This window comes from Rissa tridactyla, chromosome 5, assembly GCF_028500815.1.
Source record: "Rissa tridactyla isolate bRisTri1 chromosome 5, bRisTri1.patW.cur.20221130, whole genome shotgun sequence".
NCBI classification, from domain to species: Eukaryota; Metazoa; Chordata; class Aves; order Charadriiformes; family Laridae; genus Rissa; species Rissa tridactyla.
In genome coordinates this window covers 8,353,330-8,375,826 of record NC_071470.1, presented here as the reverse complement: position 1 = coordinate 8,375,826, position 22,497 = coordinate 8,353,330, and the positions used below count along the sequence as shown (strand labels likewise).

General features: G+C 39.4%; 1 non-coding gene across 1 annotated transcript; it reads right to left on the bottom strand.

Moving 5' to 3' along the window:
- Positions 1–608: 608 nt before the first annotated feature.
- On the bottom strand, positions 609–690 carry TRNAS-GCU (transfer RNA serine (anticodon GCU)). The gene has a single exon. It is a non-coding gene; the product is annotated as a tRNA-Ser (tRNA).
- Between the last annotated feature and the right edge of the window lie 21,807 nt (positions 691–22,497).

Here is a 22,497-nt window from a genome sequence, read left to right as displayed (position 1 = left end):
TTTTTTCCCTTTTTGAAAATGAGGGTTATGTTTCCCCTTTTCCAATCAGCGGGAACTTCATCAGACTGCCACAACTTTTCAAATATAATGGAAAGCGGCTTGGCGACTTCATTTTCCAGCTCCCTCAGGACCTGGGGATGGATTTCATCTGGTCCCACGGACTTATGCACCTTCAGGTTCTTCAGATGGTCCTGAACCTGATCTTCTCCTACGGTGGGTGGTTCTTCTTTCTCATAGACCCTGCCTTTGCATCGTGCAACGTGGGTGGTGTGGTTGGAGCCCTTGCCGGTGAAGACCGAGGCAAAAAAGTCATTCAGCACCTCAGCCTTCTCCATGTCCTGGGCGACCAGGTCTCCTCTCTCCTTCCTGAGAGGGCCCCCGTCTTCCCTAGTCTTGCCTTTACCCCTGACGTACTTAATAGAAGTTTTTCTTGTTGTCCTTGATGCCACTAGCCAGATTTAATTCTACCTGGGTTTTAGCTTGCCTAATCTGGTTCCTGCTCACTCGGACAGTTTCTCTGTGTTCCACCCAGTAATAAAGGCTTGTTTGAGGGCACACATCAAGATGCTGGCAACTCAGAAACTCTGAGCAACATTATTGGGGCTGCCCGACGAGGATGGGATTCGAACCCATGCGTGCAGAGCACAATGGATTAGCAGTCCATCGCCTTCACCACTCGGCCACCTCGTCAGCATACTGATGTGTGATCCCTTTCAGCTGATTTTTCTGGTTGTTCAGTTTTCCTCAGATAGGTCAGAAATATATTTGTAGTTGATTCCAGGCTAAATTAATCCATGTCTGTAAATTGCTTTGAGATCCAAAAGCTACAATGCCCTTTTCTTGATAATTTAATTTTTATGTTTAATTTTCAGGAGGAAGATAAAACATTGCTTTTACAACATTTTTCTCCATATTTAAGCACAGGATTGCTCTGTTTTTAAAAGGAGCTTAACAGCTGAAATTCATCAGTCTTTACAAGTGTCTTAGAGCAATGCAGGTTCTGTAAGTGACGTTTCTATGAGGCAGGCTTTTCAGTGTGAGTCTGCAGATTTCACAAAGTCTTTTGTTGTTCCAGTGTCAAGGTCGTGCAGGCTTCCTAACTGACATGTAAAGAAATTCTGGCACATACAAAATCAACATAATAGTTGTCTTTGATGCCTTTAGGCAGTAGTAGTAGTTGGGTATAATTTTACAAGGCGGACAGTCGTTCCATTGTGAAGTCTGGGAAGAAAGCCTTTCTTCAGTGCTCCTTCCTTCTTCTTATGATTATTGTTTTAATCTTGTGTTATTGTAGATTGACCTTCTTTTTCACTCCATATAATTATTCTGTCACCTATTGATATTGAAAAGCAATCTGTACGAGTATGGAATGGTATCTTCTACTTTGTCTTGTACGCTTGGGGAGAGCAAATAGTTTCGGACTGTCGCTGTATATTCATGATTGCATCTTTTTAGCTGACCCATAACCAATCAGGAAAAAAAGAAAAAGCTGCCTTCTTTGCTGCTAGTGCTAATCCTGTTCATTAGCTGGCAAAGCTGATGAATGAGTGGTCTCTCTAGAAGATGAGCATTCTACCTCCCCAGCATAGACGGGGTGACCTGGTTATACTGGATGTGATGTGAGTGATGGCTCAGCTTGCTGCTGTAGTTCTAGTGTTGGATCAATGCTAACAAAGGGAGGAATGAAGAAGGGTTATAGATGCAATAATGATCTCACCAAGGGCTTTCAGGGAGTAAAGAAAAGCACAAGTTTACTTTCAGCACTTCTCACGTATTAAACTGATAGCTGAGTCACTTTTTCTTTAAACTGAGAATAAACAGTCTCTGTGAGTGCACTATGTACCTTGTCAGATTTACAGTTTTAGCCTCAGTCGCCTAAAGACCAACTCTTAAAAAACCCAACTAATCCAGCAGTAATCGTCCAAAGTGTTAGCTTTGTAATGTCTCAATAGGACACTTTTTACGTACAATTAATGCCCTAAAGTCAAGGCTATGTTTTACAAGATAAGAGCACTTGTGCCAAGTACGTGTGTGACTCGCTATCTAGAATGCTCAGGAGATGATACATTTGTGGCCTAAAATGTAGGTAGTTTATAATAAACTGTTATTGCCAGATTCAGGAATCCTTACGTGTACACTGATTTGAATGCAATTATTTATACAACACATGCAGCAGAGAAAAATAAAGGTCTCTGTAACAGATCTACTCCATGATTAACAGACTAGATCTAGTTAGGATACATTTTAGGCATTTTCTGTGCTATTCAAATTTGATTAACAGCTCTTTCAAGCCTGTTATTTCTCCTTGTTGTCATAATACTTCTATTAATGTGGTTAGAATGAGCAGCTGAGATAATACTTTTAGCAGAAAGAGCATGGTGGTACCATAGTTGGTCTTAATTGTCTGCATTAGGTAATTTCCAGTGTGAAACAAGGAAAACATCAATTGGCACAGACTCCAGTAAAAACAGATACATGCCATTTCAGTAATTGTTCCAATTTGTAGAGGTTTATAAGGATACATTTATTGTGTGACATTCACATCTATTTCATGTTTGCAGTTTAAAAATAAATAGAATCCAATCCAATATCCTGTTACAAGCATCCTAATGGAATTAAATAAAAAGGTGAAAATAGCTTCCGGCGTAATTACATTGGGTGTCAAGGTATACTGGAAATGCTCTGTATAATTTGAAGGCCACAGAAGGAAATATGCCAAAAGCACAATAATTATACAATAAATTTCTTAAAATCATCTACATTACTGGTGCTGAGAAGAAAAAAAAAAAATAAAAATCTAACCCCTCTGGCACTGTGAGGCCCAGAAATAATGGCTAGTTAAGTTTTCTTTAAAGGCAATTGCACAAGAATTGGGGATTAAGGCACTGGTTTATTGTAGTATCATTATCACCAATGCTTTTTTCCCACTTTTATCTTCATGAGAGATAGGAGAGTAGAAACTACTTTGTGTAAATGACAATGCATAGGATACTGCCTGATCTATATATTGCAGAGAAATGTAAACCACATGAGATTGTATTTTTAAAGGTCGTAGGATGTGGCATGTCATATATGAAGAAACATAGTGAAGAAATCCCTAATTGAGACAAAGGTGCAATGAAAGATAGTTTGCATTCCTGTAATTAAGGGCCATTTATAACAAGTACTGACACGAGAATTAATTTAGATTGCCTTGGCAAGCTTTATCCTCACACGTCGTAGCTTCTGATCGCGGTGTTTTGTACTTGCCTCTGGGATCAAAAACCAAGCTATGGGAACCCCCAGTATCACATTAGCCTGAGAGGACTTCTGGATCCAGCAGCTTCAGGGACTAGCAATATAATTGTTCTTTTTGGGTCTCTCATGCTTTCCCTGGGATTTCACAAGTATTTGCTGAGACCAAGGAAAACTTGCAAGGAAACCTGCATTATGTTCTAGGTCTCGGGAAAACTGGGCTGTGCTAATTATCTAACCTTTGTCCATTTTTTTAAAACTGATCCCGTCTGCCTAAGTCCTCTCCACGCTGTCCCCTTCTGCTTTGCTCTTCTCTACTTCTGTCTGCATTTCTCCCCCCTCTCCTCTCTGTAGGTACAGCCAGCGAGAAAACCAAAAATACAGATCTCAGGCCCAGCAAGTCATTGCTGTGGACAGTGGACCTCTACTTTTCAGGCACACTAAGTACAAGGTCTCACTCAGGCTTTCAAATTCCAGCATGACCATGTCTGGTAGTGTGGGAAGTCTCAAAAAAACCCAGAGAATGTAGATTTTTTGCTATAATAATTTGAGGGGCATCCAGTTACCAGCAGGCTATTTTGCTTTTATTTCTAAAATACAGCACCAATATAACAAAGGCTTTCTGCAATGTCCCTTTTCTCTGCTTTCTCTAATGAGTAATTCATTACAGGTTTAAAAGGAATGAAAATAGCATTAATTAATTAGCATGCCAAGCTCTAAACTGAAACTTTAAATCTCTTTTAGTGTGTTAAGGTTGTGTCTGTTTTATACCTCAACAGAACTTGGAAGCATTGGTTAAAGCAATACAAAACACCTAAAAATTAGTTATAAAAAGAATTAACACTTTAGTTTAAGTGGTTTCACCTTTGCATTTAGAAAGGCAATAGAGTAAAATTGTCACCTGTAATTACTGAAGTCTAATTTTGTTTACTAGTTAGATCATTTTCAGCTCATACTACCCGTCAGAAAGGAGAAAAATAGAAGAAGGTAAGCAGCATTTTAAAAATCAAATTTTATTTGAATGTCTATTTAAATAACATTGTGAATATTTGAATGCCTTTAGGATATATAATGGAGTTTATAAGACATTGTAGTGTTTAGTTTTAGTATTGGCTTTATTGGCCAGTAGTTCATTGTTAAGAATGACAAAGACCATTGTGTCGCATTTCCCACATTTTTTGTGTACCCTTTCCTCCACCATCTCCTACCTTAAAAAAAGTCAGTTACAGGCCTTGTTAGCAAAAGCAATGATAAAGCAGATAAAACAGATTCAGAAATTTAGTGCACTAAGGTCATGATCTTAAAAATCAGCTAACGTTGATTTCTGGAATTTTCAAACCTTCCAATGCAGCACAATTTCGTCATCATCCAGGTTTGAGTTTTCCCTGTCATATGACCTATAAAACTTAAATTAGAATATCCTCTACCAGAACTAAAAGGTAAAGTTTTGGGAACCTGAACTTTGCCACCCATCTCCTGCTGGAATCTGGATTGAATTGCAATTCAAAGACGTTTCAATGGTAAATACTAAAAGGCGTTTATTACTAAACAACAGACAGTTAAGTGTTGGACAGCCTCACTTTTTGGTCCCAAGGTAAGAAATAGTTGCCAAGACTGAGTTAGAGAAGGTAACGGTGCTTCAGAAGAGCAAGAGGAAGTTCTTTTGAATATCCTGTCTGCAAACGTTTACCTCTCACACAGAGTGTTGGGTACACTTTAACTTTTGCAAGTACCATCATCATTCATTACCTATAATGGAGTCAGCCATCAAGCGATAGAACCCAAACGTGCTTCTCGTGAGGTTGTGAAATTCTGAAGGAGAGAATATATTGCGCTATTTACAACATTCTGCCTTCCTGAAACTTCAGACCTATTAATTTCCAAAGCACTGAAAATAATGTCTCTACTTTTCTCCCATGTGCTTCACCCAATAGATTTTTGAGTGCGGAATGCCGTGAAGCCTGGGTAATTACCTGACAGTCCTCAGCAACCAATTAGTTGTTACTATTTGTATTTTCCGTGGTGTTTTAAAGGTTCCTGTTTTCTGATGGGTGTGGTGCCGTGCTCCCTGAGGTATTTGGGGATATACTGGTATGTGCTAGGTACTGGTTAGTAATCGATGAAGATGATTGTTTCACACATGAGTCTTTGCATATGGTACTAGTAAGAACAGAATTTGATTTGTAGATTTTTACGTTCATTCTAATGCAGATTTCCTGTTTTGGTGAATGCTTTTCTCACTTATTGGTGAAAGGGCTAGCAAGGAAAGAATGAGTATCTTGGGTAAGAAGATTGGATTTTGTTTTGATTCCAATTTAGAGTATAAATTTTACAGAGTGAAGAGCCTGGGCATTTGTTTGTGCCGTGGGACAAGTCTTAAATGAGGCAAAACTAGTAACGGCTGTGGAATTTGCTGTGCTTCTGTGGTAAACTTTTGAAAAGTGTCTGAAGTACAGATCCTTTTAAATTAGAACACATTGTACTGCTGACCACCTGAAGCCTAGAGGAGGTTAAGTAGAGACAGGGTATCCCTGTAAGCCCATCCTGTTCCCAGGCTGCGCCACGTATGGTTCATGGTTGCACAGTACATAGTCCACGCGTAGTCTTAGCCTAGACATTCACTTTAATGACAGTTTAAATAGCAAAACATTAAAACTCATCCGAAGCTCTTCATTATCACCTGGCCCAGTGTTTAACTAATAGGTTTTCTCTACCACAACTTCTGTTTCTTCTGTCTCAGCTGCACCTTTGTACTCTAGCTGGTGTTAATAAACTCTAATGCGAACCTGAGGGAAGAACAGCAAACGTGGGTGACTGGCTTGCCAGAGAAGCTATACTCTTATTTGGGAAGCCCTAGAAATTCAGTGACTCCTGATGTCCTGATCCAGGTTTTGAAATGCATGTATGTATCTAAAAATCACATGTTACACTAGAGCTCCTTCTAGTCTGGCGTACAGGCTCCCATATAGCGCTCGCTGCTGTGCTCCCTCAGTGTAAATCTCTGGTGCTTGTGTCCTGTATTCAACAGATTTCTTGGGGTATCAAGAAGAAGCAACCATTTTTAAAGGGTGGAGGTTTAAAGGAGTTACATGCTTAGTCTTATGCATGCTCCTATTGAAATATTTTGGCCAAAGCTTTTATTGTTCTTTCTTAGTGTTAATAAAATATAATAATAAAAAATCTGTTACTTTCATTGCAATACTTGCTCAAAGTGGAGGCATGCCAGCTCTTTATGCCTGAATCCTTGCTGTTGAAATATAAGCACTCTTCCACCTTTTTCCCCTTTCCAACTAACTTACACTGACTATAGTGGTGTTTGTTAATCGGTTTTAAATTGTACAGGCACCATTGTCTCGTGAAACCCTGGCTGCGGATTCTTGCACTGATACACTGGCAACCAGAAAGCTGACAGCTGGCCCTTTTTCAGGAAAATATAGTCGCATTTTCTGATCACTTGCTCCTATGTCTGTCTTTCTACATGTAAACAAAGGGACAGATTCGAGTCTCAGCTGCACCATTATAAATATGAGAATGTCAGTGGGTGTCAAAGGAATTCTTTTGAACTCAGAAGTGTAAATCGGTGCACGTTCTGGTCATACAGTTAGTTTTAACATAAGGGGAGCAGTTGAAAACATTGCTTTTTGTGAAATAATCCTGCAATGGTTTTCTATTATTTCAAATATAACTGGATGCTTTACCAGATATTTCATGGTTGGAACTGGGATTGAATATCTGATGCAGAATTTAAAGTTTAGTGACAATTCCAATATTGATTTAGGGGGAAAAATGTTGCTCAGAAGACTATGTACCCATTTGTACGTTCATTCACACTTTTATCTTTGGATTAACATATAATATCCGGTTGGCTGACATATGATAACATGGTGCAAAGTAATTTTAAAATGTGGCTGTATGATTCTTCAGTATTTTAGTGTTTATTTCATTTCTGGTGAATGGCAGAAATGCCACTTTTAAGGGAAGCTCGGAACAGACTGAGTTCATTAAATGGGGCACTGGCAGTGAAGTGAACCCCTCTTTCCTTCATGTGGATTTTATCCATACTTACAGGAGAGTTCTTATTTTTTACTTACACACCAGAACACCGCAACAAAGATGTCTGTTGCATATTCTTCATTCATTTTGCATGCAGATTTTGCATATGATATCAAAACGCAGGTCATATAATACATGTACTAAATTGCAGTGCAAGACAGTTATGAGAATGCAACCCTCAGAGCAGGTTTCAGGGCACATCATTTGTTTTAGAGCCCTATCTAAGTGCCTAAATAAATGCTTGACTTTTCGGAGCTTCCGAGGAGACCTAATTTGCTTTGAAGTCATGGGAAACTGCAGACAGAAACTGATAAAGCCGAGGACAAAACTAACATCGTTTCCTGACTTAATTCAATTCTTCAGCCACAGGACTGTCCTTTTGTTTGTACTGTCACACAATCAGAACCGAATGTATTAGATGGAAGTGTTGCACCTGCATAAATTAAAAATGAAAGGTGTTTCACAATTCTCTTAATCGTGCCATGGCCTGCTGTATGTTTTTGTGTTTTCCTGTATTTTGCTTGCTTATAAGGCTGGTCTGTGACAGCCTTCCTCATATGAATGTCACTTTTTTTCTGCAAGAAGTCCCATTGATTTGTAAAGAAAGGGTGGACAGTGTGGATTTTACCAGTTTAAAATAAGCAGTATCATGGAATACACACATTGGAGGAGATAGGGGTGAGAGATTTACAGCTAATTCATCGATCTCCTAAATGTGGTATAGAATAATTTCAGTACTTTATGGAGAGATCTGTACTTTGCTTTTTTATGAAAAGAATTCCATCATTTTCTGTGGAAGATATGTCACTTACTGGTAATCTTATAGGCAGAAATAGATTGCAGTCTGTTGAAATAAGGAAATGAGCATTAGGCATCAAAGTACTTTTTTAAAATGGAGACTTAGAGAGAGGGTGAAAGGGCATTGATGATAACCAAATGCTGGTGTGAAACCTGTCTTCAGGAGTAGAAGAGTGACCCAGGAGTGGCATTTAGCAAGTGCTGCTGTTCGAGTGTCTTCATGAATTGTGACAAAAAAAGCACTGTCATTTTGTTATCTTTGTGGATTCTGTCTATGGCACTTGGTAATTTAGGGTTAGATGAATTTCGTGCTTTAAATCAGAGATTCAATCTCATGCCTACTATAAAGCAGAAATTTACATTTGATACAAAGAGCAGAGATAAACAAGCTTTTTCTTGTTGTGTGTTACAAAACAACTGCATTAAAGGAATTGTATTCAGGCTGTAAAGTCCGTATCTGAAAAGTTTGGAAACGCCGAAGTAAAGACTGCAGGTGCACGTATGTGCTTAATCTCTTCCTTAGATCATGCTGCTCGCTTGCTAGCCAGGATGCACGCTGTGCATAAGCATTTAGTGCTAGATCCAGCTCTCCTAAATTCTCAGTCTACACTGAATACTGCTAAATCCTACAGAGCAATCAAGCTGTCTCCATGCTAGTGCAACTTAAGCCAAAGTGTGTCAGGTTTGGCCTGCAAATTCTTGGTTGCTCAAGCAACTAAAATGCTGAGAAGCACCTTGTGGGGAAGAAATGCACCTATTCTGTGCTAAAGTTCCATTGCCATCTAGGTTTACGGGGAGAGTTGCCTAAATTCAGGTACTGGAGTGGCTTCTGAAGATGGAAGTTGAGCCTAGAAAAAGGGTTCTGGGTATTTGCAGCTTGAAGAAGTTGGGACCTACACGCATCACTGAAATGTGATGATTCCAGAAGGTAACTTTGCAATGAAAAAAGCAGAAAAAATATTGTGGTACAACATGATATAAAAAAGCTGGGAAATCAGCATTTGTTTAGGATGACCAGGTGGATGATTTACGACTCGGACTACAATTTAAACAGTCTCCCAGAAACTGTCACTCATGCATATCTATTTTCAAATTGGAGTTTAAAAATTTGTGATGATTACATCGCTGTATGTTTCAGGTATTTTATCTGAGTTTAAAACTAGTAAACCAGCATGAAGCTGTGTGACTGAAACTAATCGCATCTTTGCTTATTACATGATTTCTTTAACAGTTAATGTTATTTAGACTAAAACAGACTGTGAAATAATATCCAGCAAAGAGTTTCAAGCAGATCTACATTAAAAAATCATATTGCAGGCTTGTGCATCATTTGTATCAAAGTCTACTTCTCCACGATGTCTCAAACTGGACATCCAGCAGTTTGAGTTCTACTTACCGAATTCTTGATTATTCTTTTTCTTCTCTTTCATTTCATTTTATTAATAATCCTAAAATAAGTATTGCTAAAATAGAAGCTTGGGGTTTGTCCCTGGTTGCTTCATATGTATTTGTTCTTACCAGTGAACAGTTTTTATTACCCTGTCTGTTGTTCTCATACTCTTCCAAGTTCATGCCTTGCTGCTATGATTTTCTGCTAATTTTCTGCCTTGCTTCTCATATCCTGGAAAAGTATGTTGCACCACTTTTCCCCTTAGCTAACCTAACCTTCCATTTCACATCTCTGATAGATTTTAATTGCTTTTGGTGATATTTGAGTTCATTTTACAAAGCTCCTTACAAGGGATATTAATTGCAATAAAAAAATCCCAGTGTACCAGTTTGACATAATAATCTATAATGCTTCAATGGGTTTATAAAGAATACTGAAAATATGAATGCTGGCGTGACCTACATGTGAGACAAAAGCTATTCCCTTAGGGAATAGAGATAATTTGCTTTTGTCTCATACATTATGCATTTCCTCTTTTACACCCCATTTCCATGAAAAATATTTTTTGTTATGTATCAAAGAGTTGTTAAAGTTGTGAGTGGAGTATTAGGCTGGGTTTGTTGGGATGTTAACATTCTGCTAGGATTTCTGCAGTCTCGGTTCTTTGTTTCCTATTACCTATTCATAATTTCTATTGGTGGTCTTCAGTGCTTTTCTCCCAGTAGAGTTTTCTGTTTCTTCTTTTATTCTTTGAGGAGTGAGTGCTGCCGATTCCTTTTTGTTGGGGAAGATCCACAGAAATAGGAAACTTTATAAACAAAAAATATACTGTAAATGTTTCATTGCTGCAGCCATGCCAGTAATTAATGATTAGCCACATGATGTTAAAATGCAAACATTATTTAGTTCTCACTGACCTCTCCAAAACTGATGGATTGACTCCTTGACAGGCAGAGAACAGGGTTGGCTTCTTATAAAGTACTGCGTTGTCTCTTCAGACACTCTGCAGGATTTGTGAGCAGAACTTGTAGTTACGGGAATAGTTCAAGGTACAAAGGCTATTCAAACCCTATAAGCAAGAAATCATCTTTGCCACAACACTTAAAGGTATTGTCCCTTTATGACAACTGAGTTGATAGGGATGGAATTTTCAGCTAATTTATACTGAAGTTAAAAAAGATAAAGATCAGCACTGTGCTAATTTGTTAGTGTCTTCTCTCGTTTGTTGCATATTGCTTTCCTTTTTCAGGTTGTAAAATGAAAGAAATTGGAGAAGGGTCTTTGAAGAGGTTGTAAATCTCTAATTCTGCATCCGCTGGTCTTCTGAATAGACATGTATTATATGTATTAAATAATAGAGAAGTAGACAGTTTTCTAGATAGGAATATGCCGCTGACCTCTATAAGGGAAGCATGCTATAGTAGGTTTCTTGTTTGTCTTTCTGAAGGTACCTATTTATTTAATAGAAAGTTTTGGTGATGTGCCTCCAAATTAAGTTTTTAATTTAAACCCTCACCTATATCTCACCCCCTAGGATACTGGTATGAAAAATAATGCATGAAGAATAAAATACTACGTAACAATTTGGTAAGCTCAGCACACAGGTGATGTTCAGGTGAGCCAACTCCTCCTGAGTGTCTCTCCAGTTTACTAATTGCTGTGTTACGTATTTCATGGACATTAATCTTCTTTTAGAAAATTGTGTTTATCGTGTACTTGTTCTTAGGTTGTTTATCATTCGTCATTTTGCAGACGGGATACCAGTATAACTGGCGTATATAACTGGACTGAAAGACATTGAGGATTTCATTTTTGTTCTAGTATTATTTGACAATATTCATCTGGATCTCTTATTTGCATATTTACATTTTTATATTAATAGGCAAGTATTTTTTTTCGACTGTCAGCAAAAAGAGGTATTTATGTCACTTTACCTTGTACAACCATATTTATAGCATCTAATTTACCACAGAGGTATTGAGTTTGATCATTATTCAAATCACAGTATGACTTACTTTGTAGCAAAGGGCCCAAATGGGTTGTTATTACAGTGCCGTTGGCTAACATGAATGCTTCAAAATATATCGCTTGTGTATTAACCAGAACATGAGAGAAAACACTGGATCATCGGCTTGCTGTGTAAAAATACAGGAGCAGCAACCTGACAGTGTGAGGGAAGAGCGGAATCAGCAGAGAGCAGCTTGTAAGGTTGTCAGACTCTGAATAATGTTTGAATGAGTGTGAAGCAGGAATATTGTTAGATGATGCATGTGATGTACAGGAGCCTTCTGCCACTTATGGCATGGAAATATCGCTTTTCTATCAGATGAGTTACTGTGTGTGTCTAAACCCTGAATATCATTCATCTGCACCGCATTGTGTTAGCTGTGATGTGCTGTATTTCCTGCCTCAGAAATTCTGATTAATATTTTAGTAGGGTTTTTTTTTTGGTAGCTGAAGTTCCGGTTTTAATTTTTTTTTTTTTTTTTTTTTTTTTGTCTTTTAGGCATTGCCTGTTCTGGCTAACTTTATGATTGGGATTATGTGAGAAAAGCTAATGGGGGAATAGCAGCCACTTTTCCTCTTGTGAGAATTACTGCAGTACTTAGAGTGGCTAAACAAGTTATATTAGAGAAATTATTTTCTTTAAGGGCTAATCCTGATTGGCAGCGCTAACCTCTAACAAGGTGTTAAATGCTACAGATTCCTGTTAACTTCAGTGGGAATAGTGCCTTTAAATTGCACTGGAGCACTGGATGCAGAAAATCTGTGGTGTTTATGATCAGGAAGGCATATCACTGCTTTGTCCTTTTTACTGTTGAAGATGTGAAATTCTTATTGAAGGATGTATTCTGTTCCCAAGGGTGTAATTCTACTGTTGTGGTGGGTTTTTTTAACTTGTTCAAGATTCTTGTTACTGCATAATCAGTCATTTTAACTATGCGTTTCTGATGTATTAGTCTCTTTAGCTGTTGCGTATGTCTGTTCCCCTGTGCTTTTTCACACGTCTCCATATTCTTGAACATCCTCTTTCCTTTGATGCCTAGCTTGTTCTCATTCTTATTAAAACTTTGTCAACATTATTACAAGTAATCTATAATCCAGCCCTCTCTTCTTGCTCTTGGCAATTAAAACACAAAGGAAAAACAGACCCCATAAAATAAAACGGACACGAAACAAATGATATGATATACTCACTTGACAAGCAATCACCTCTAAAGAAAAATATTCCCTCTATTATTATCTCTTGTCCTTTCTTATTCCCCATCATGCCTGTTGTGATTATTTATGGTTATTATGACTTTCAAATCCTTCAGCTCCTGCCTACATGAAAATAGGGGAGATTTTCAAAGGCACAAATGATGGATACACACCCAGTTCTTATAGAAAAGATTGATTTCTGCTCCTTATGAGTACACAAACAGCATGAGCACGTGCAACTCTTTCTCATTGTCAAGAGGGATTTTGCTGGTTTGAGACACTGAACTCCAAGAAGATCCCAGTAGGAGAGTAGCCCCCCCTATGGCTGTGATCAGTATCCTTTGTTAAAGCCAGTTTGTTACTATAGTTTGCCCATAAATATATGCTCTTGTGTTTATGTAGTGTCATGACTTGACACCTACTTGACTCAGCTGGCAACTAAGCACGATGCAGCTGCTTGCTCACTTCTCCCCACAGGGATGGAGGAGACAATTGGAAGGGTAAAAGTAAGAAAACTCATGGATTGAGATGAGAACAGTTTAATAGGTAACGCAAAATCCACACACGCAAGCAAAGCAAAATAAGGAATTAATTCACTGCTTCCCATGGGCAGGCAGGTGTTTAGAGCCATCCTCAGGAAAGCAGAGCTCTATCACACGTAATGGTTACTTGGAAAAACCAATGCCATCACTCCGAATGTCTGCCTCTTCCTTCTTCCTCTTCTTCTTCCCCCAGCTTTATATCCTGAGCATGATGTCATATGGTATGGAATATCCCTTTGGTCAGCTGGGGTCAGTGTCCTCTCCCAACTCCTTGTGTCCCTCCAGCCCACTTGCTGGTGGTGTGGTGTGAGGAGCAGAAAGGGCCTTGACACTGTGTAAGCACGGCTCAGCAGGGACTAAAACATCCCTGTGTTATCAACACTGTTTTCAGCACAAATCCAAAACACAGCCATGTACAAGGTATTATGAAGAAAATTAACTCTGCCTCAGCCAAAACCAGCACAATAGGCCCTACTGACAACAGTAGCGTGAGGACAGGAACACAATGTCTACCCATACAACTCTGGTGAGATATTACTACTATATCTCACTTTTATTTTTAAGTCATCTGAACTACTACTCATATCTATCCTATCTTCCTTTTTTTCTATGCTGTGCAGTAGTCTTAAAATTTCCCTGGTAAAATGCCTCATTCTAGTAAATCTAGCTCTGAACAGAAATCTAATTTGTTGTTGATGATGGTTAATAGGGTTACCTTAGGTGTTGTGAAGCATTGCTAGATGTGGAAGTTACGACCCTAGGGGTTTTTTTGTTCAGCTCAGTTTGACTAGCCAACTAGCACTCAGTGCAGGAGACAGGACCAGCGTTGGAGGTGACTTTCAAGTTACAATTATGTTGTCATGACCTTGGGTCAGTTAGGGCAGGTTTGCTCCCCAGAATTATCTGAAACATTTTCCAATCCACTTCTACGCATCCTGTGCTCACAGGATACCTTCTCGGAAAGCCATCAAATTTGCCTCATGGGTACGTTCTTTTCTCCAGTCCTATTAAATGCAACTGGAAAGAACTCCTGTTAATTTTCAAACTCCGACCCAGGAGGTTTAATTATACAAGAAACTGGACAAATGGGAAGAAGTGTAATGGACAGTCACAGAACTGAACGTCTGCCAGCACCTTCCCTTGAAATGACATTTCCATTTAGAGGCATCCAGTTCCAGAATGTCGTACAAGTCATACAAGAGTAGGCACTATTAATAAGTAGGTGGAGTAGAGGTACAACTTCAGAAAACATTGTTCCGAAGAGCAGCATTTCAGCCCTATGTCTAGGTGTGCTTGAAGGTGGGCCGCTGTGTATATGTGTAAATAAATGTCAAAGAGGAATAAACTATGTGACATCTGACAGGAAAGGCTAAGAAGAGCTGGAAATGATTTGGAGTGTTTGAAACTTTGTCTCCGACTGCATTGATGCTAATCAGAAATCATTTATACTAATGCCTTTATGCTGATTTCTTAAATGTTTTAGTGTGTTACCATCATAGTTAAAGTGGGGATGCTATTTTTAACATGATAACACCTGACAGCTCAGTTATTAGCAGCACTTACTGCCTGATTAGGTGGTTATAGTCCAGAAGCAAAATTAGGGGTCAGTAAATTTTTGATGCAAGTCCTTACCTGTACTGGTGATCGTTGTTTTGCAGCCTGTTATTGCTGGTGTTACACTGGTTGTTATGCTAGTTGCAGTGGTGCTGTAATTTGTATTAGTATAAATCCAGCAATTCAAACCTGTATGTGCCATTTTTGTGTTTGTTCACAGGTGATCTATTACCTAAAAAGGGAATAATTGTGTTTTTATCTATGTCCAATACTTTTTATGAATCAGAGAGTGCAGTTTTAAATTATTGTGAACTTCTAGCCAATTCTGACTGACTGAAGAATGGAAGAAGCCTTTCCTGCATAAAATACCTTGTAATATCCTAACGTGAGCTGCAAAATATCTGTTCTGGAAAACTCAAAATCTCTTGTGTGTGAACATACAACCCTGAATTTGGACTGATTTTACTGATACACTTTAAATGCAATGAAATTTTGGCCTATTTTTATTTGTTTTCCATCTATACAACTTTGAAGACATCCTTAATGTGCTGTTGGAACGGTATGGATTATAGGAGAGAAGAAATCATAAATATACATACTGCAGAATCTGCTTTGACAGGAGATTTTGTACCTGATACTGTGTTTCTAGAGCAGGATATTGCTGCTCCGTTGACGTCCTTTGTTCACTAAAGGGTATTTAATTGACAGCGGTGGGCAGTAACTCAGTGAATTGTCCCATTGACTATGTCAACATTACACCTTTGAGTAAGGGTTCACCAGCAGGACTAAGACAATCACAACCTTCTCGAGTTTGAAAAGGCTTGATAAGGGCAAGAACATGCCCATTATAAACCACTCATTTAGCTCATGCTTGTATCCCCTTAAGGAACATTACCTGCTACGTGTAGACTTCATTGTACCTTCCCAACTTCAGCAACCTTTGGAGTCTGCCTCTGGCTGAAATTAGATCGTTACGGTTGTATGCGAGAAGAATATAAGGATATTGGAACGAACCGTCTAATGTCCATTTTAAAGAATCCCCCCTTCCTTGGACTGTATTCAATATTAAGAAGTCTTTCCTACTTACCATGTGACATATGTCATGAGCTGATGATGTACTGCTTTCAGTCAACTAATTAGGTGTGTTTCCTCCTACTCCTCAGGTAGCCTGAGGTGGCCATAAACCAGCTCCGAGTAATTGGTGAAGATGGTGCTGACAACATAAAATATTTAGAGAGTGAGTGGTGTTCACACAGGTAGAAAAGCTTAAAAAATTGAGATTTTCAACAGTGTTATTTCAACCCAATTTAGACAGAGCTCTCCACATTTGTTCAGAGTACTTTTTCACACTAATTAGATACTCTTCAAAGGCTTAATTACCATTTTGAAATTACTTCTGTATCCTGGATAGATACCGAAATGCTAATATCTTCACAACTATGTGCTTTGTAGATGGGGATAGTGTTTTCTAATATTGCAAATATAAAATACAGGACAGTACTTCTTACAGATGCAAAAAAAAGTCAGAAGGAAAAACATTTCAGAATGACTTTATTACTGTCATTTCTGTTAATTTCCAGTGTGATAGGATCTTGCTATACTTTGACAGAACTATTTGCACACACCTGAGTGTTCAGAGAGGACATGAGAAAGAGGCAAAAATTTTGTTCGGGGGGTGTGATGCCTCTTCCACAGTTTCAATCACTGAAGAATGAACTGAAATCAGGAATAATAATAGTATAAAAACCCCCGTGCATGTGTGTGTCTTTTTGGTGAGAGGAGAAACAGCATCAAAAACTGTGGAGAGTGAATCCAAAATATTTGAGGATGGTTTTGCCTGCGTGCTGAGGGTCTGCAGCAAGGCCAGGCATCTCGGTGTTTGAAGGAATAACTTTCTGCCACCTGAACTGAACCATTCGCTTCGCTTACTGATGACTGTCACAGCTCAGGGCAGAGCGTAGGACAAGGGGACTGTGCGGCTGTCGTACTCTCCTGAGAGAGGAAAGTGAAGGAAATCATAACTGGTTTAGGCCCTCTGTCCTTTCCTGATAAATCTGGCTACAGGCTCCTCCACACCTGAGATGTAGTTCTGCACCTATCGAAAGAGGAGAGGGCACACCAGTGAATAGTTATAGGTAGTGCAGATAAAGTATTTGTCCATGCCTTTATGTGCTTCTCCGCTTTTGGATCTTAGCATAGAGTATGTATGTTCTAACGGGCACTTTGTTAATCTGAAATGGTCTGCAAATGACGATGCCTGTAGCCAGTCAGAAAAGCGTAGTGTGCAGACTACCTGGTGACTGTTGTCACAGAATGCCTATCTCTTTCTTTTAAGATCCCATTAGAATGATTTTTTCACCCAAATTTTGGGCTAATCCGATTCTTTTGGTTTTCGATATAGTCTTTTTTTCCTGCTAATACGTCTTGTTTAAGCTTTAAACTTCGAAAACAGTTGCTCTTCATGAAATGGTTGGTAGAGTGCACTGTGGTTGTACTGCAACTGCACTGTAGTTGGGTAGACAGTGATTTCTGAATCCTGCAGCTGTTCATCCATTTTATTGACGTTTTATTACCATGAGACTGAATGTGGACTGCTTTACGGTGTTTGTAGGAATACCTCTCTAATTACCATTGCAAAATGAGGGTTCAAAGTTTTAGCTGGTGGCATCTTCAGGGTTTCTTTCTGGTAACCATAACTCCTCCCTGGTTAACATACAGATATATGCAGTTTTGATGAGACATGCTTGTTGGTGGCAATTCCATTTGTAAGGCATCTATGGTTTGTTTTTTTTTTTCTCTAAATGGAAGAGACGGTAGGCTTTCTGAAGACGAGGTAATCCAGCAAATCCAGGCTGTTCCTTTTAGAACATCATTAGAGCTTTATTTGCACCGCTTAGCAATTTACTTAGCAGGTAATTTATCCTGGCCTTAATTGAAAGTTCTTAGAAAAATTTCCAAATCAAAGGAAATAAGCTTGAGAGGAGTCTGAGTTCGTGGAATTCCTACACAAACAAACCAGAAAATTTGGTGGTCTAATCTTGCTTTTGGGGTCACAAATGGCCGGTACTTTTATTTTACAATACAAAGGTATTACCTTACCCAGAAGTTGTCATTTTTGGAGGTGGAGTAGGCAAACTCTTGAGATTAGTGGAAGCGATGAACTCTGGCGGAAAATGTATTCAAGTTTGAGGAAATTCAGCTGCTTCATTAACTATTATTAGCTACTTCGTGACCTTTCCTAATTAAAAAATACATATTTATTAAACATACTTTGCAAACTGGGAAATGGGTATTATTTGGCTGTCTAAATATGAATGTATCTAATCCCCTTCAGTGTCAAATGAAAGTTACAGAACAGGAAGACCTGCAGGAGTTGGCATTGCTACAAACTGTTTAAAAAAAACACCAAAAAGTCTTCCCCCTGGCAATACCTTCTGCTGAATAAAGACTTTTTAATGAAGTTTCGGTTGCTTTAGCAGAGGTGACATATCGTCACGCTGTGCCTACTGCTCGCTGTACCTGTGTGCAAGAGCTCTACCGCGTCTGGTTCGCGTGGGGGAGCGTTCTGTTTGGAGCTGTCAGGGAAGCAGAAGGCTGGGGACAGAGGAGGGAATATTGGCTTGTGGTTGTGGAGCAGGCAGGGGGAAGGGGAAGGAGGAGGGCAGCATGCAACAGGCTGCAGCAGATGTAGCCCATCGCAGGAGATTTTGCTGCAAGGTGGCAGAAGCTTATGCAAATAATGAAAACACCGAGTGGAAAAATAAACACCCGCGTTGAAGCTCTCTTAACAGACTCTTTGCAATACGCAGTTTTTCCATAAATTATTGCATATTTCCTGAAAGAGTCTTCCTGAGTGCATAAGATGATAGAGGATTTTTGGCTGCTTTTCTTCTGTTGTGCTTCCAAAGATTTCCTTGGAGAGTCTATGTAGACTTTTGCTGAGTTCACATCAGCATTTTTTGCTAATTGTTCCTGATGCTTCTCCATATTGTGAACTTTTTAGCAGAATAGTAGCAGCAGATTGCCTTCCCTAGAGAGGAGCAAAAAAGTCTGTTGATGTGATCTAAAAAGAGAAAGGGGAGAAATACTACTTAAAATAAATTTTTCCATTTTGGCGCATACAGAATGAGTGGTTAAATGACATCAAAGAACTTAATAATTGAACGAAAAGCCACATCTCTTTCACAGTTTCTCCTTGTAAATTGTCTGGATTTTTGCTAAAACTGGATTACTAATATGAAATTACTTACCAGAGAATCTCCTTTTGCAATGATGCTGACAGATGAACTCTGTTTTGCATTGGTGAGGGCAGTGACAAGCTATGATTCTTATAAAAACTCGGGTTGGTACCTTCTCCTCTCAGTCTGTGCTCACCTGTTATATCTGTTGCAACAGACTATCATGAGGACTGTCATTTTTCTTTAGCAGGTTCTCCTCCTTGTCACATCTCTATTCTCTATCAAGCATAATGGAATTCCCAGACACCATTAAACTACAAAAGTAATGGCATATCACTACATGCAAGGGCACGTAGCGATAGGACGAGGGGGAATGGTTTTAAACTAGAGCAGGGCAGGTTTAGATTAGACATTAGGAAGCAGTTCTTTGCACTGAGGGTGGTGAGACACTGGCACAGGTTGCCCAGGGAGGTGGTGGAAGCCCCATCCCTGGAGACATTCAAGGCCAGACTGGATGAGGCTCTGAGCGACCTGATCTAGTTGCAGATGTCCCTGCTCACTGCAGGGGGTTGGACTAGATGGCCTTTAGAGGTCCCTTCCAACCCAGCACATTCTATGATTCTATATTCAGAAGAAAAAAGAAAATAGGGCTAGAATTGTTCTAAGGCCTGAAGGAGGCTCATCAAAAGCAGTTCTACAAAACTGCTAAAAGTCTAAACCTACTAGCCATTCTGGTATTGATTCATAAAGCTGATATTTTGTATATTTGGTCAACATCAGGTGATGCACACTTTAGGAAAACAACCAAACAATTAGCATTAAGTAGGTGCCTGGGTTGCTTCAGCTGAAAGCTGACCGTGGGATGGAAGTGACCCTTTCACATCCGGGACCAAAACCAAAAGAAAAGCAGAATCCTTGTGGCGCCTTTTGGTAACGTACACGTAGCCACGTAACATACATGGCCAGAATTCAGGCCTCTGCGTACAAAATCTGTAGAGATCACTAATGAAGTTTCAGATAGATGTGGGGTTTTGGAGTCCCCCCCCGCCTCATTTCTCAGTGTTTTGAGCTGTAGCAAGGTCTGATGGCACGATGTGGAGTTTTGGGGTCATTTTCCACAATGCTTATTTATGGAGAACCTCCAGATTTGGGGTTTTGGTACCTTTTCTGTAGACGGCCAAGTGCTTTATGGAATCTAATCCTCCAGTGCACGTTCCAGCCGTGGCATGTGCCACAGCTCCAGGGAGCAGAAACAGCGTGATGCGTGTGATAGACCCCCCAGCTGGATACAAAGCAAATTGCCTAGACCCAGGACTGGGGATGCAGAATACTATTATGCTTTTGCTTCGCTTTCCCTGTGCCGTTACTTTGAAGTGATTTTTTCTTCTCAGTCTGCTGGGCAGGACTGCTTGTGCGGCTTTCCTCCTGAATGCATTTTGTGGATAAATTAAGAATTTTCCACTACAGTCTTGCGAAAACCTTTCATGACCCCAAACGATGCAGCAAGTTAAAGCTCACAGAGGGCACAGTCTTATAGCTGTGTTTGGAGTCTCTTGGAGAGCAACACTTGCATGTATTTTTCATTTCCCCAGGAATCTCCCTGTGATAGGGCGAGTTGTACTGTTTTCCTCTGATGTGCCAATTTGCCAATTATTATGCCCCAAGAACAATTTTTCATCATCATGTTGTCAACTTTCATTTTTATGCTGATGATATGGTTATGAGTGTCTTTGAAACGTGACATCTCTGAGTCTTTTTTTGTCTGGCAGGCATTAAATCATTAATGTTTCAAAATCAGATGCCTCTCAACGCTGGCAAAACGGAGCTGCTAGTTGACTGGTTTCTTAAATTTGCTGAGAAATATCAGTCCTATTTTTCTAACCCTTGATGACCTCCAGTTCTACCTCAGACAGGTATCTAGTGGTTACCTTTGATTGAGGATAGTTTCTTGTAGTTTTGTATGTATAAGGAACTGCCTTGTATTGCCGAAATCTTGGTAGATTGTAGGTATTTCTCTCTATTATGAGACAGAGGCACTTTTCACCCCTGACATGTATTTCAGATTAGATTATTGGAATTCTTTATTTGTTGTCTTTCCAGAACCTTGCCCTAATCTTTTTTCTTGGTTTTTTTTTTTTGAATCATGTAATACGTCAATGTATTAATTCTCCTGAATTTTTAATGATTGCCTAACTAAGCCTAGATCGAATTCTATTTATTTTTTTATTTTTTTAGCTATTTTTCACCTTCAGCCTTCACCTTTGCCTTTTAAAAACTCTTCCAAAATGTATTTACAGTGTCACTTGCTGATGATAGACACAGTTTTGCTCCTCTTAAAGCTTTAAGTATAAAATTGACTGTCTTATTCCATTATGCTATTCACAAATTTTATTAAAAGTTTACTTTCTCCATTTACAAAAATAGCTTAGTTAGGCTGGTTATTTGCAGAAGACAGGCAAGAAGTGGAAGGGTACTCTCTACCCTTGAATAATCAGGGAGCACCTGCTAGGAATATATATCAGTAGGAATATTACAGCAATCAGACATTCATGTCCCGTGAACTCCACTGGGCAGCTCTCGGCTTTTTGATTAAAATGAAATGCAATATTTCTGCCTCTTTTCATACTAGTTCTCAGCCATTTTTTCCCTTCCTGTTCCCCCCCAAAACTCCCCCAAAAAACTGTTCCCCCCAAAAAGCTACTTGCACCCCAGTAGCTACTTTATCTTTTGCAGGTCCTCATTCCTACCAAGCAATTTCTTTTCCTCACTTGATTTCTGGTGTTGTGTTGAGCTATCCTTTTGATTAGACTTTCTCAGCTTCTTTTCAGTCTGTAAGACTCTTTTTTTTTTCCTTTCATTATTTTTTTTCCTCTGGCTAGTCCACTTACTCTTGGCATTTGCTCCCTCAGGCATAGTTTTTATCTTTGGGCAAGTATACACAGAACCTTTTCCACAAAGCACACTTTGAGACAACTTTGCATCAGCAGGGAGCAATGTGGCAGTAAACCGAAAGGCAGCGATGCCAAAGTTCAAGGTTTGGTTTTGGCAAATGCTGGAGTTTGTGAGCTCGTGGTTCCAGTTCATGAGGAAACCTCTCTCTGTCTGGCCTCGAGCTAGCAGAAGCTTCCCTCTTCCCTCTGTGACGCGTGTTATAGCTAATTTCAGAGCAGTTTTCAAGTGAGGCCTGATGGTCTTTCATTCCTACTGACCGATGCAAGGCAATGGTCTTCAAATAGTAACCATAAAATACGAAATCCTGGTTGTGTTGAAATGAATGACAGGAATTTCTACTGACTTTGCCAGAAGACTCTACAGGGTTTGTTGTTCCTTCTGACTTTAGGGAATGCAAAACTGGGTTCTGGAATAAAGAGAAAACACTTGTATACATTGTATGCCTTTCAGACCTTTGAAAAGCCAGAGCTTGCTGATGTTCTTTTAATTACTGGGCGATGTTGTGCGGGAGTGTGAATCCGAGGTACTCGTAGCCCTGGTGGGAGAGATGCTCAGCCAGCTGAGTCTGATTTGTGCTGCAGTTTGAAAAGGCAGC